Source organism: Bufo gargarizans, chromosome 1 (assembly GCF_014858855.1).
Source record: "Bufo gargarizans isolate SCDJY-AF-19 chromosome 1, ASM1485885v1, whole genome shotgun sequence".
Lineage (NCBI taxonomy): Eukaryota > Metazoa > Chordata > Amphibia > Anura > Bufonidae > Bufo > Bufo gargarizans.
In genome coordinates, this window is record NC_058080.1 from 714,356,451 (window position 1) to 714,372,323 (window position 15,873).

Sequence of the window (15,873 nt, forward strand, 5' to 3'; positions counted from 1 at the left end):
CGGATCCCCCGGAAACCCGAGAAGGGAAGAAACGTTCCGGAGGTCTGGAAGCGAATTCTATCTTGTAAGCAGAAGTTACAATTTTCAGGGTCCAGGCATCTCGAACGCGAGCTCTCCAGACCTGCTAAATGGAGAGCAGATGGCCCCCACCGCAGGCCCCTGGAATTGTGCCCGCGGACGCCAGGAATGCTGAGGTTTAAAGGAAGGCTTCTTGCGGGAGTCCTGAGACCACCGGAGGAGGGGGCTGTCTCGAAAGGACTGGTTTCTAGAGCCAAAGGGGCGAGCTCTGAAGGCGCACTTGGATCTAGATTGGGGCAGGTGTGTGCTCTTGCCCCCCGTAGCGTCAGAGATAATCTCGTCCAGCGTAGCGCCGAAGGGCCTGGAGCCCGCAAAGGGGAGGTCAGTGAGGGAGCGCTTGGAGGAAGCGTCGGCGTCCCAGACCTTCAACCAGACCTCCCTGCGCTGCGTGACCAAGAGAGCAACAATCAGCGCAAAGAGAGTGCTGAAGTCCAATGAGGCCTCACAGATGAATGTTGTCGCTTGGGACATCTGGAGGGCAAAGCTCAGGGTGTCCGCAGAGGTATCCTGCTCTGCGAGGTCCTGATGATGGCACTGCAACCACACCGAAAGCGCCCTCGCTACCCAGGCCGAGGCAAACTAGGGTCGCAGACCAGTGCCTGCCAGAGTGAAGATGGCTTTGGAAAGAGAGTCCAAACGCCTATCAACGGAGTCCTGTAGGGGCAACGCGTCCAGGACTGGTATTGCCGAATTCTTAGCCAATCTGGCCACAGGCGGGTCGACCATTGGAGGAGAAGACCACATTATCTGCCGGGAAAGGATACAGAGTATCCATGTGCCTTGTGGCAGAAAAAACTGTGATTAGGGCGCTCCCAAGCCTTAGAAAGGTCCTTGGCGACTCACCATGAGTGGGGAATGTGACTGCCTCTGGTGCGTCACCTCTACTGGAGTGGAAAAGGGGGAATTCCTGGCTACTAGAAGAAGGAGGTTCCCCCTGTATGTCAAAGGTGTCACGGACCGCCGTGACCAAGTCTGCCACCATGGTGGAGAGCTTAGACGAGGGTTCCGGTTCCGTGTCCTCGTCCGAGCCGGACCTTTCCCCTTCAGACCTGCAGTCCCCGCGAGGGGGAGAGGCTGAACACAGATAAATTAAATTGGACTGGCACTCTGTATGTGTGGTAATATGGAATAAATACAATGAATAATATGATAAAATAAAAGTGATCACAATTTAATTCATAAACATAATACACTACGTGCAGAATTATTAGGCAAATGAGTATTTTGACCACATCATCCTCTTTATGCAAGTTGTCTTACTCCAAGCTGTATAGGCTCGAAAGCCTACTACCAATTAAGCATATTAGGTGATGTGCATCTCTGTAATGAGAAGGGGTGTGGTCTAATGACATCAACACCCTATATCAGGTGTGCATAATTATTAGGCAACTTCCTTTCCTTTGGCAAAATGGGTCAAAAGAAGGACTTGACAGGCTCAGAAAAGTCAAAAATAGTGAGATATCTTGCAGAGGGATGCAGCACTCTTAAAATTGCAAAGCTTCTGAAGCGTGATCATCGAACAATCAAGCGTTTCATTCAAAATAGTCAACAGGGTCGCAAGAAGCGTGTGGAAAAACCAAGGCGCAAAATAACTGCCCATGAACTGAGAAAAGTCAAGCGTGCAGCTGCCAAGATGCCACTTGCCACCAGTTTGGCCATATTTCAGAGCTGCAACATCACTGGAGTGCCCAAAAGCACAAGGTGTGCAATACTCAGAGACATGGCCAAGGTAAGAAAGGCTGAAAGACGACCACCACTGAACAAGACACACAAGCTGAAACGTCAAGACTGGGCCAAGAAATATCTCAAGACTGATTTTTCTAAGGTTTTATGGACTGATGAAATGAGAGTGAGTCTTGATGGGCCAGATGGCTGGATTGGTAAAGGGCAGAGAGCTCCAGTCCGACTCAGACGCCAGCAAGGTGGAGGTGGAGTACTGGTTTGGGCTGGTATCATCAAAGATGAGCTTGTGGGGCCTTTTTGGGTTGAGGATGGAGTCAAGCTCAACTCCCAGTCCTACTGCCAGTTTCTGGAAGACACCTTCTTCAAGCAGTGGTACAGGAAGAAGTCTGCAAGGTAAGAAAAACATGATTTTCATGCAGGACAATGCTCCATCACACGCGTCCAAGTACTCCACAACGTGGCTGGCAAGAAAGGGTATAAAAGAAGAAAATCTAATGACATGGCCTCCTTGTTCACCTGATCTGAACCCCATTGAGAACCTGTGGTCCATCATCAAATGTGAGATTTACAAGGAGGGAAAACAGTACACCTCTCTGAACAGTGTCTGGGAGGCTGTGGTTGCTGCTGCACGCAATGTTGATGGTGAACAGATCAAAACACTGACAGAATCCATGGATGGCAGGCTTTTGAGTGTCCTTGCAAAGAAAGGTGGCTATATTGGTCACTGATTTGTTTTTGTTTTGTTTTTGAATGTCAGAAATGTATATTTGTGAATGTTGAGATGTTATATTGGTTTCACTGGTAAAAATAAATAATTGAAATGGGTATATATTTGTTTTTTGTTAAGTTGCCTAATAATTATGTACAGTAATAGTCACCTGCACACACAGATATCCCCCTAAAATAGCTAAAACTAAAAACAAACTAAAAACTACTTCCAAAAATATTCAGCTTTGATATTAATGAGTTTTTTGGGTTCATTGAGAACATGGTTGTTGTTCAATAATAAAATTAATCCTCAAAAATACAACTTGCCTAATAATTCTGCACTCCCTGTATAATACAATAAAATACACAATACAATAAAAGCATATATACGCTAAAAATTAGTAGATAGCAGCACTGGCATGTATTAATACCTTTGTTAGTTCATAATATGTGATTAGTAGCTTATAGTAAGCAAAATTATTTGAATAGAGTAGTTGTCCTTTCAATCACATTATAAAGTCCAAAACGATCCCATGCAGGTATAAGGTCCAATAATTGTGTAGCTTGTGCAAAGAGTTCAGCACAAATATATTGACTCCTAGATGGCTGAACACGCCTCTAGGCGAGGGGGAGAAGCAGAGTCATCCAAGGAGGGATGCTGCTGCGCACGCTGTCTCTTAACGGTCGAGCGTCCTATGTGGGGGGCACCGGGAGGTGGAGTGGTGCTAACCACAGGCATCGCAGGCGGTGGATCCGAGGCCGCCATGCGTTCCATAAAGGCCATGGCCACGCGCGAGACTTGGGCCAAGTCCGCGGCCGCCCTAGCTATGGCAGAGGCCCAGGAGGGCTCCGCGGGCTCCGCGGGCTCCGAAGGGGCGGAGGAGGGACTGGGCTGGTTTGGTGAAGGGGGAGGAGGAGGCGGATGATCCTGTCCCGAGGCAGGGCAAGAGTCACAGGAGCCTGTAAACGATAGTGGCAAGCAGCAGACCTTACAGGATCCCAGTGGGACCTGAGGTGTCGTTTAGATTTTTGCAGAGCCCCCGGACTTGGCATGACGGCGGCAATCCCGGAGTCAGGGTCTCCTACATACAAACCGGATTCCTTCCAAAAAAGTTGGGACACTATACGAATCGTGAATAAAAACTGAATGCAATGATGTGGAGGTGCCAACTTCTAATATTTTATTCAGAATAGAACATAAATCGGGGGCGTGGCCTGACCGAGCTCGATGGCGGCAGCTTGAGGAAAGAGCTCCTGCCACTAGATCCAGCAATAGCACCTTTCAAAGCATCACCCGAATTCAGGGATGAAGATTCAACCCAAAGACCTTTCTAGGCTCGTTTCTGACCCCAAAAAAGACCCGCCGCTGCAGTCGGATATGGAGAAATTCCTTCAGAAGCCGACTCCTCAGGCACCAGCGCGCTTGAACAAGATGGCGCTGAAACATGGTGAAGGAGAAGGGGCAGAGCGAGACGCATGTGGTGCGGCGGCACAGAGTGAAACTGCCGAGGTAAGCAGGTCGCGTATGGAGGAAGACTCGGCGGTACTCACCAGAGACTTTTTTGAAAGTGCCCTACACAGAGCCTTAGCCCCGTTAGCGGCAGACCTCGCTACCATAAAGGAAGAGGTACGCCATATTGGGGATAGAGTGGAGTCTCTAGAGCAGTCCCAGGAAGCTGTAATAGCCTTCAACACGGCAGTTAAGAGCTCACTAGGCTCTCATAACAGAGCCATGAACAGCTTGCTTCTGCAAATGGAAGACCAGGAAAATAGGAATCGGAGGCGTAATATTAGAGTCAGAGGTCTTCCTGAGGCTGAAAACAGTGAAAACCTGTTTGAAGTGATGGACTCGCTATTTGTATCCCTACTAGGCTCAGATAGAGCTAAGGGTATTGTGATTGAGAGAGTTCACCGTGCATTGAGACCGAAGCCCGGGCCATCTGAAAATTCAAGAGACATTATTTGTGGCTTACTAAGTTTTCGGGATACGGAAGACACCCTGCATGCGGCAAGAGAGAGAAAAGAGGTGAAGCTTCTAGGCAAAAACATACAGATCTTCCAAGACCTGGCCGCCTCCACACTTCAGAAGCGCAGGTTGCTTAAGCCATTGACCGACCTGCTCCGCTCCTCGAAGATACCATATAAATGGCTGTTTCCATTTGGCTTGATGATTTCTGCGGGTAACCGTCGGTTCACAGTCCGCTCACCTGCTGATCTGATACCCTTTTGGGAGATGACTGAACTGCCGCCGGTGGAAGTCCCTTCGTGGCTACCCGTTGCACCAGAGGAGGAGCTGCCACCGCTACCCAAGATTTCGCCCTGGGTAAAGCCGAAACAACAGAGGTTGGGGCGCAACAGGAGAGCAGCCTACAGTGGACTGGACACTTGAACTCCTGATGGTGTGCTGTTCAGTATGGTTAGAGCATTTTCCCACATTGTTTATTATATACAGTGAATAACGGCTGTTTGAGGGGATGCTCTTCTCTCGCATTGCCTTTTTTCCTATTATTCGCTTGGTTACACATGCGAATGGTGGACAGGGTTACTGTTCTTCATTGCTTTGTTAACTGTTTCAGCAGGTCATTAGCTATCGGATAATAATAATAATAATATCTGCTTTCTTTTGAATCTCACCCATTGTTTTAGCAGGAACCTCAGGGATTATGGGTGATTAATAGTTGTGATGGTTTAACCGTCAAGCTGAAGGAGGATCTAGGCCGATCAGGACTTATTGTTCCTCGACCTACCACCCCCCTTAAATTATTGTACGGTATTGTAACGATGGTGCAGTTATATCTACAAAGTTATGTAGTATTAAGTTGGTTTATTGTTCTTTTTCCTTTTATAATTCTGCGCCCTGCCTTTAGGTAACATCTGTCACATGCATAATTGCTATCATTATCTGAGACATGAATGGCTCCACTAGTTCTTAATATTGCGACCTTTAATGTTCATGGCTGTAAAGGTCCCGTGAAAAGGAGCCGTATATTTCAGTTAATTAAAAAAGCAGCAATAGATATAATAATGCTACAAGAGACACACTTCTCGGCCAGTTGTGTACCTAATCTAAACAATTCCTCATTTACCCACTGGTTTCATTCATGTTTGGATGGATCAGCTAGGAATGGAGTTAGTATCGGATTAAAAAAGAGTGTGCCGTTCACATTTCATTCTCAGCTGATTGATCCAGAGGGTAGGTTCTTACTGGTGAATTGTGAAATAGGTTGCACAAAAGTGACGTTATGCAACTTATATGCCCCGAATGTTAAAACGGTGGGGTGGATTTTGGAGACCCTGGACAAGATAGCCGCCTTTTCCTTTGGTATGATAGTTATAGGGGGGGATCTTAATTTGACATTAAACCCACTGCTGGACTCCTCATCTCAGAGGTCGGCCGTCTCGTTCAGGGCATTGAAGTCTCTGAAAACACGTTTAGAAGATCTCCGTGCGGTTGACGTGTGGCGTGCAGTTCATGGGGATGGGAAAGACTTTACTTTCTATTCAAATCCACACAGGTCTTACCAGAGACTCGATTATCTTTTTATCCCGGAACAACACTTAACCTCCATCAAGTCAGCTGATATCGATAATATAACGGTCTCTGACCACGCCATGATGAGATGTGCTATAATATTCCCTGCTGTAACTGGGAGAGAGTGGTCGTGGAGACTAAATCACACGTTATTAGATACGCAATCACATGTTGAGACTATTTCTAATAAGCTCAGAGATTATTTTGAGCTAAATGTAAACACTGCCACGTCACCCACTATTACCTGGGAGGCACATAAAGTGGTGATTCGTGGGGAATTTATAGCACTTGGGTCACATCTCAAAAAAGTAAGAGCAGCCAGAGTGACGGAGTTACTAACCAAAATTTCGCTCATAGAGAGGGCACACAAAAAATCCCGAGCTGAAAAGGATCTTGAATCTCTGGTGAACCTTAGGCAGGAGCTAAAGTCCTTGCTTAACATTAGATCTGCTAATGCATACTTAAGGGTGAAACAAAAACATTATGTTCATGGGAATAGGGGAGGTAAAATAATGTCTGCAATGATCAAAAAGAGGACAGAACAATCTTTTATCAAGCAAATGAGGTTACCTAGTGGCGACTTGACATCTGACCCAGAGGAGATATCTAGGGTGTTCACTTCCTACTACCATGACTTATATAATCTAAGGAAGGCGGAAACTAGCGGAGATGAACAAAATAGGTGTGGTATGATAGAGTCTTACTTAGGAAAGCTCACCCTACCTCGGTTATCAGAGGGGGAAAAAGATTCATTAGTGTCCCCTATCACGATAGATGAAATAGGTAAAGTCCTAAAATCTATTCCTAAGGGCAAAAGTCCGGGCCCAGATGGGCTAACTATAGCCTACTATAAGAAGTTCCTTCCCATATTAGGCCCCCAGCTGGTCTCCTTGTTTAATTCCCTGCTTCAAGGAGTTCCTTTACCTAAACAGTCTTTAGAGGCTCATATTACGGTACTGCCCAAACCTGGCAAAGACCCGACCTTACCGGCTAGTTATAGGCCAATCTCGCTGCTTAACGCGGACGCTAAGCTTTGGGCAAAAATTTTGGCTCAAAGAGTCGCGTCCTTACTCAAGGGTTTGATTTCCCCGGATCAATCTGGCTTTGTGTGGGGCAGGGAGTGTAGAGACAGCACATTTCGGGTGATACAAGCTCAACAGTATGCTTTATCACAGGGTAAAGGGCTCACCCTTCTAAGCACAGATGCCGAAAAGGCATTCGATAGAGTGGATTGGCAGTATATGAAAGCCACTCTATACAAGTTTGGTTTCCCCGCACAATTCGTTACCGCTGTGCTGTCTCTGTACACCTCACCCACAGCGAAGATACGCATCAATGGCAATCTCACACCTTGCTTTGAGATTAAGAACGGGACTCGTCAAGGCTGCCCACTGTCCCCCACCCTATTCATTTTGTGCCTAGAAACCTTCCTACAAGCCATCAGACAAGACAAAGACATTAAGGGACTTAGCGTAGGCCCTCAAGTACATAAAGTGGCTGCGTTTGCTGATGATATGCTTCTTTTACTGACTAACCCTTTGGAAGCATTCCCTGCGCTTCTGAGACAGTTGGATGCGTTTGGGGCTGTGTCCGATTTTAGGATTAACTTATCGAAATGTGTGGCAATGGGAACTAACACACCTCCAGCTACCATAGCCTACCTAAAAGCAAATTTCCCCTTCCAATGGGAACAAGATAGTATAGGGTATCTGGGAGTTCGCATAACCAAGAATCCTGCCCAATTGTTCTCATTGAATTATCCTAAACTGTTAGAAGATATCAAAACCCAGCTGAAAGAGTTGAAAATCCCCTTTTTGACTTTGCTAGGAAGGAAGAATGTGCTGAAAACATATATCCTACCTAAACTTCTGTATTTAATGCAGACTTTGCCTGTAGCCTTGCCCCAACAATACCTGACTCAAATACGGAGGACTTTCTCCACCTTTGTTTGGAACAACGCAAAACCTAGACTGGCGTATAGGAGACTGACCTTACCTAAATGTAAAGGTGGCTTTGGACTACCGGACATTAACGGGTACTATGGAGCAGTGCAGCTGAGATTGCATACAGAGATAATAAACCCCGGAGTAGTAAAACTAGGATGCCAGATTGCTAGGAAATTGTTGGGACCTGGAGTTTTAGCTACATTGTGGGATAGCAATAATCAACCCTGCCGAAAGGACACAGTCCCTGTCTCCTTGAGAGGAGTAGTGAACAACTGGTCAAAATGGTCAAAACGTTTACACTCCCCCAAACGTCTGTCGCCGTTTATTCCTATTAAATATATCCCCTATTTAATGCAAAGCGATTTTCAAGATGATATGGGGTTGTGGGAGGCGTTGGGTGAAGTTGCTATTGGGGACGTCTTGAGTGATAGAACAATACCAGATATATGTACTATAAGGACCAGGTTCCCACATATCCCATGGGCGGTGACCCATTACTCACAATTCAGTATGATATGCACCCAATACTTAGAGAACACCAAAGGTGATTATTCCCCCACTTGGTATGACACAATCTGGAATCAGGCAACGTGTATCAAAGGTACAGTCTCTCGACTCTATAATAAAATGCTGGAAATGGATTCCGAGAAGAAGCCGCCGCATATTGAAAGGTGGGAGAAGGAGTTGGGTCACAGTATGGACGGAGATACCATGGGAAGGGTTCTTGCCCATTCACATGGATACTCACGGTGTATTAAAATTCAAGAAAATTCCTTCAAAATAGTCACAGGATGGTATAAAACTCCTGATAAGCTGCATGCCATGGATCCATCAATAACAGCAGATTGCTGGAGGTGCGGTGAGGCTAAGGGTACAATGTATCATGTATGGTGGTCATGTCCGAAAATCATGGAATTTTGGGACCTTATTTCAAAGGTAGTCAAGAAGATATGTAAAATTGACTCTCCCATCACACCCTTGGTAGCACTCCTGAATTTACCTGATAGAAATTACAGGTTAGCTAGTAATTCTCTGCCTGCACAACTTATTGCGGCAGCAAAATTACTTATCCCAAAATATTGGCTCTCTAAGGACATACCCAGCTTGAGAGAATGGGTCAATAAAGTTAGGGAGATCTATCTTCTAGAAGAATTGACTAGCTGGGAAACCATGTCGCATGATAAGTTTCTTCTGACATGGGGGAAATGGTCCGATTGGTATAAGGGTTATACATCTGGTTAGGTACGAGGCATGTAATGTGCTTTGACTCATAATCTAATCTAATTTGTCATTATTGGTTGCACTACAGATGTCATACTTTGTATGTTTTCTTTCTAGTAGCCGATTCTCGTGTCTTCAGACAGTTATATGACTGATGTTATGATGATAATATGCTTTCCGCAGACTTTGGTACTTACTGATGTTGATTGTTATTCTACCTGCACCTGTCATGTATGTGATTGGATATATTTGCTCAATATTCTGAAAATAAAGATTTTACAAAAAAAGAATAGAACATAAATCACGGAACAAAAGTTTAAACTGAGAAAATGTACCATTTTAAGGGAAAAATATGTTGAATCAGAATTTCATGGTGTCAACAAATCCCCAAAAAGTTGGGACAAGGCCATTTTCACCATTGTGTGGCATCTCCCCTTCTTCTTACAACACTCAACAGACGTCTGGGGACCGAGGAGACCAGTTTCTCAAGTTTAGAAATAGGAATGCTCTCCCGTTCTTGTCTAATACAGGCCTCTAACTGTTAAATCGTCTTAGGCCTTCTTTGTTGCACCTTCCTCTTTATGGTGCGCCAAATGTTCTCTATAGGTGAAAGATCTGGACTGCAGACTGGCCATTTCAGTACCCGAATCCTTCTCCTACGCAACCATGATGTTGTGATTGATGTAGAATGTGGTCTGGCATTATCTTGTTGAAAAATGCAGGGTCTTCCCTGAAAGAGGTGAAGTCTGGATGGGAGCATATGTTGTTCTAGAACCTGAATATATTTTTCTGCATTGATGGTGCCTTTCCAGACATGCAAGCTGCCCATGCCACTCGCACTCATGCAACCCCATACCATCAGAGATGCAGGCTTCTGAACTGAGCGTTGATAACAACTTGGGTTGTCCTTGTCCTCTTTGGTCCGGATGACATGGCGTCCCAGATTTCCAAAAAGAACTTCGAATCGTGACTCGTCTGACCACAGAACAGTCTTCCATTTTGCCACACTCCATTTTAAATGATCCCTGGTCCAGTGAAAACGCCTGAGCTTGTGGATCTTGCTTAGAAATGGCTTCTTCTTTGCACTGTAGAGTTTCAGCTGGCAACGGCGGATGGCACGGTGGATTGTGTTCACTGACAATGGTTTCTGGAAATTTTCCTGAGCCCATTCTGTGATTTCCTTTACAGTAGCATTCCTGTTTGTGGTGCAGTGTCGTTTAAGGGCCCGGAGATCACGGGCATCCAGTCATTGCAATTTTTCGCTGGGTAACACCTTTCTGATATTGCTCCACTATCTTTCTGCGCGACATTGTAGGAATTGGTGATCCTCTACCCATCTTGGCTTCTGAGAGACACTGCCACTCTGAGAAGCTCTTTTTATACCCAATCATGCTGCCAATTGACCTAATTAGTGTTAATTGGTCTTCCAGCTCTTCGTTATGCTCAAATTTACTTTTTCCAGCCTCTTATTGCTACTTGTCCCAACTTTTTAAGGATTTGTTGACACCGTGAAAATTTGAATCAACGTATTTTTACTTTAAAATGATACATTTACTCGGATTAAACGTTTGATCTGTCATCTACGTTCTATTACAAATAAAATATTGACATTTGCCATCTCCACATCATTGCATTCAGTTTTTATTCACAATTTGTTTAGTGTCCCAACTTTTTTGGAATCCGGTTTGTATTTGCGGAACACTATCTGTCCTACCGTGACCTGTGAGGAGCTGGAGTAGCAGCCAAGCGTGGAGAAGCGCTGAGGCAAAACGGAAGCGCCCCAGTCGCGTCACAAATAGCGCAATAAATTGGCGCGAAAGATTGCGCAAGAAGAAAAAACTACAGGGACAACCCTGCAGGAGCAGGAGTGTCACCTCCTTATCCGACACTAAGCTAAAACTGAGGTCCTCCTGTTGGAGCATGGGGGTATAGCCAGTGGAGGAGGGGCAGTTTTTTCTTATTTGCATAGTGTCTCCTCCTAGTGGTGACTTAAAGAGGACCTTTCACTACAGCATAAACTAAAAACTAACTAGATCAGTGGGCAGAGCGGCGCCCAGTGGTCCCCCTGCACTTACTAGTATGCCTGGGCGCCGCTCCGTTCGCCCGGTATAGGCTCCGGTGTCTGCGCTCCCTCTGACTGATTTCTTGTAGGAGGCGTGTCCCTTGCTGCAGCACTGGCCAATCGCAGCGCACAGCTCATAGCCAGGCTATGAGCTGTGCGCTGCGATTGGCCAGTGCTGCAGCAAGGGACACGCCTCCTACAAAAAATCAGTCAGAGGGAGCGCAGACACCGGAGCCTATACCGGGCGAACGGAGCGGCGCCCAGGCATACTAGTAAGTGCAGGGGGACCACTGGGCGCCGCTCTGCCCACTGATCTAGTTAGTTTTTAGTTTATGCTGTAGTGAAAGGTCCTCTTTAACCACCTCCCGACCGCTGTACGCACATATGCGTCCGGGAGGTGGTTGCTTTACTCCTCCTGGACGCATATACGCGTCATCTCGCGAGACGCGAGATTTCCTGTGAACGCGCGCGCACAGGCGCGCGCGCTCACAGGAACGGAAGGTAAGCGAGTGGATCTCCAGCCTGCCAGCGGCGATCGTTCGCTGGCAGGCTGGAGATCCGAATTTTTTAACCCCTAACAGGTATATTAGACGCTGTTTTCATAACAGCGTCTAATATACCTCCTACCTGGTCCTCTGGTGGTCCCTTTTGTTAGGATCGACCACCAGAGGACTCAGGTAGGTCAGTACAGTCCCACCAAACACCACACTACACTACACCCCCCCCCCGTCACTTATTAACCCCTTATAAACCCCTGATCACCCCATATAAACTCCCTGATCACCCCCCTGTCATTGATCACCGCCCTGTCATTGATCACCCCCCTGTCAGGCTCCGTTCAGACGTCCGTATGATTTTTACGGATCCACGGATACATGGATCGGATCCGCAAAAAGCATACGGACGTCTGAATGGAGCCTTACAGGGGGGTGATCAATGACAGGCGGGTGATCACCCATATACACTCCCTGATCACCCCCTGTCATTGATCACCCCCCTGTCATTGATCACCCCCCCTGTAAGGCTCCATTCAGACGTCCACATGATTTTTATGGATCCGATCCATGTATCCATGGATCCGTAAAAATCATGCGGACGTCTGAATGGAGCCTTACAGGGGGGGTGATCAGTGACAGGGGGGTGATCACCCTGATCACCCCTGTCATTGATAACCCCCCTGTAAGGCTCCATTCAGACGTCCGCATGCGTTCTGTGGATCCGATCCATGTATCCATGGATCCGTAAAAAATCATGCGGATGTCTGAATGGAGCCTTACAGGGGGGGTGATCAGTGACATGGGGGTGATCACCCTGATTACCCTGATCACCCCCTGTCATTGATAACCCCCCTGTAAGGCTCCATTCAGACGTCCGCATGCGTTCTGTGGATCCGATCCATGTATCCATGGATCCGTAAAAAATCATGCGGATGTCTGAATGGAGCCTTATAGGGGGGGTGATCAGTGACAGGGGGGTGATCACCCTGATTACCCTGATCACCCCCTGTCATTGATAACCCCCCTGTAAGGCTCCATTCAGACGTCCGCATGCGTTCTGTGGATCCGATCCATGTATCCATGGATCCGTAAAAAATCATGCGGATGTCTGAATGGAGCCTTACAGGGGGGGTGATCAGTGACAGGGGGGTGATCACCCTGATTACCCTGATCACCCCCTGTCATTGATAACCCCCCTGTAAGGCTCCATTCAGACGTCCGCATGCGTTCTGTGGATCCGATCCATGTATCCATACCTGTGTGAAGTTGGCACCCCATGTTCTTAAATTTCAAAAAGAAATACACCATTCGTTTGTGCTGCGTTTGTGCTGGTTTGTGCCGCAAAAATGAACGTTTGTGCCGGTTCGGTTCCTGAGATATTGCGCGTTAGATTTTTATGAAGCCCCGCCCATTTTCCACCCCATGTTCTTAAATTTCAAAAAGAAATACACCGTTCGTTTGTGCTGCGTTTGTGCTGGTTTGTGCTGCAAAAATGAACGTTTGCGCCGCTTTCGTTTCCGAGATATTGCGCGCTTGATTTTCTGAAACCCCGCCCATTTTCCACCCCATGTTCTTAAATTTCAAAAATAAATACACCATTCGTTTGTGCTGCGTTTGTGCTGGTTTGTGCTGCAAAAATAAACGTTTGCGCCGCTTTGGTTTCCGAGATATTGCGCGCTTGATTTGCTGAAACCCCGCCCACTTTCCACCCCATGTTTTTAAATTTCAAAAATAAATACATCATTCGTTTGTGCTGCGTTTGTGCTGGTTTGTGCAGCAAAAATTAACGTTTGCGCCGCTTTCGTTTCCGAGATATTGCGCGCTTGATTTGCTGAAACCCCGCCCACTTTCCACCCCATGTTTTTAAATTTCAAAAATAAATACATCATTCGTTTGTGCTGCGTTTGTGCTGGTTTGTGCAGCAAAAATTAACGTTTGCGCCGCTTTCGTTTCCGAGATATTGCGCGCTTGATTTGCTGAAACCCCGTCCACTTTCCACCCCATGTTTTTAAATTTCAAAAATAAATACACCATTCGTTTGTGCTGCGTTTGTGCTGCGTTTGTGCTGGTTTGTGCAGCAAAAATTAATGTTTGCGCCGCTTTCGTTTCTGAGATATTGCGCGCTTGATTTGCTGAAACCCCGCCCACTTTCCACCCCATGTTTTAAAATTTCAAAAAGAAATACACCGTTCGTTTGTGATGGTTTGTGCCGCAAAAATGAACGTTTGCGCCGCTTTCGTTTCTGAGATATTGCTCGCTTGATTTGCTGAAACCCCGCCCACTTTCCACCCAATGTTTTTTAATTTCAAAAAGAAATACACCATTCGTTTGTGCTGCGTTTGTGCTGCGTTTGTGCTGGTTTGTGCAGCAAAAATTAATGTTTGCGCCGCTTTCGTTTCTGAGATATTGCGCGCTTGATTTGCTGAAACCCCGCCCACTTTCCACCCCATGTTTTAAAATTTCAAAAAGAAATACACCGTTCGTTTGTGATGGTTTGTGCCGCAAAAATGAACGTTTGCGCCGCTTTCGTTTCTGAGATATTGCTCGCTTGATTTGCTGAAACCCCGCCCACTTTCCACCCAATGTTTTTTAATTTCAAAAAGAAATACACCATTCGTTTGTGCTGCGTTTGTGCTGCAAAAATGAACGTTTGCGCCGCTTTGGTTTCCGAGATATTGCATGCTTGATTTGATGAAACTCCTCCCACTTTCCACCCCATGTTTTTAACCCTGACTCTAGACCCCCCAGGTGTGCTGCAGCTTGCCCCCCTCCCGCCCCCTTTCACAACTTTTTTTGGGGCACAAGCATATTATATTTTTTTTTTTTGCGTACGCTGACTGTGGCCGGGACTCTTAGCGTCACTGTTAGCGCATCGCACGCCCCACCGCTGATCAACTTCAGACGGTTGATCAGCGAGTTTGAATTTAAAAAAAAAATCACATTTTTGGGGCTTTTTTAATTTTTTTGTCTGTAAGGTTTAGGGTAAGTTCCCGAACACCCGTCCCCCCACACACACGCACACCAAATAAAGTTTATCACACACACACACACTCCCCTATGGCCTGCCGGATGTTCTAGGCGGCATATGCCCAGCTTGCCTCCGAGAGCCCCAGTGAGGACGAGGATAACCCCACTTTCCTTTTGTCATCCGCGTCCTCCTCATCATCTAGCAATGATGATGAGACCCCAAGGCGGCGGAGACGCCGCCAGGTGGAGCAAGGAGACCGCCATGCTAGGGACCCTGTGGCCCACACTAGTACGAGAAGCTCTAGGGCTCGTACTAGTTTTCTGGCCCACCAGTTAAAGGGAGTCTGTCACCACTTTTTTGCATGTTAGACCATTAAAATAGGGTTATGTGATCCAGCCAGAACATAAAAACGGTACCTTTGTGGTAGAAAACGGACTTTTCAATTTGCAGAAAACAAACTTATAAGATTATTTTCGGAGCCCTCTCAAGTGCCCAGGGCGGTCTCTCAATCCTCGGAGCCCCTGGCTGGCACCTCCTAAACGGCTGATAACTCCGCCCTCCGTGCGCCTCTGCCCGCCCGTTTACTCCCCTCCCCTGTCCCTTTCTACTGCGGCTGTGCGGTCCAAATCGTAGCGGGCGCATGCGCAGTAGGTATTGCGATGCCCTGCCAGGAGCGGGCATCGCATTGCGCATGCGCCCGCTACGAGAACATCCGGCAGGCCATAGGGGAGTGTGTGTGTGTGTGATAAACTTTATTTTGTGTGCGTGTGTGTGGGGGGACGGGTGTTCGGGAACTTACCCTAAACCTTACAGACAAAAAAATAAAAAAAAGGCCCAAAAATTTGATTTTTTTTTTTATTCAAACTCGCTGATCAACCGTCTGAAGTTGATCAGCGGTGGGGCGTGCGATGCGCAAACAGTGACGCTAAGAGTCCCGGCCACAGTCAGAGTACGCAGAAAAAAAAAAATAATATGCCTGTGCCCCAAATAAAGTTGTGAAAGGGGGCGGGAGGGGGGCAAGCTGCAGCACACCTGGGGGGTCTAGAGTCAGAGTTAAAAACATGGGGTGGAAAGTGGACGGGGTTTCAGCAAATCAAGCGAGCAATATCTCGGAAACCAAAGCGGCGCAAACGTTCATTTTTGCAGCACAAACCAGCACAAACGAATGGTGTATTTCT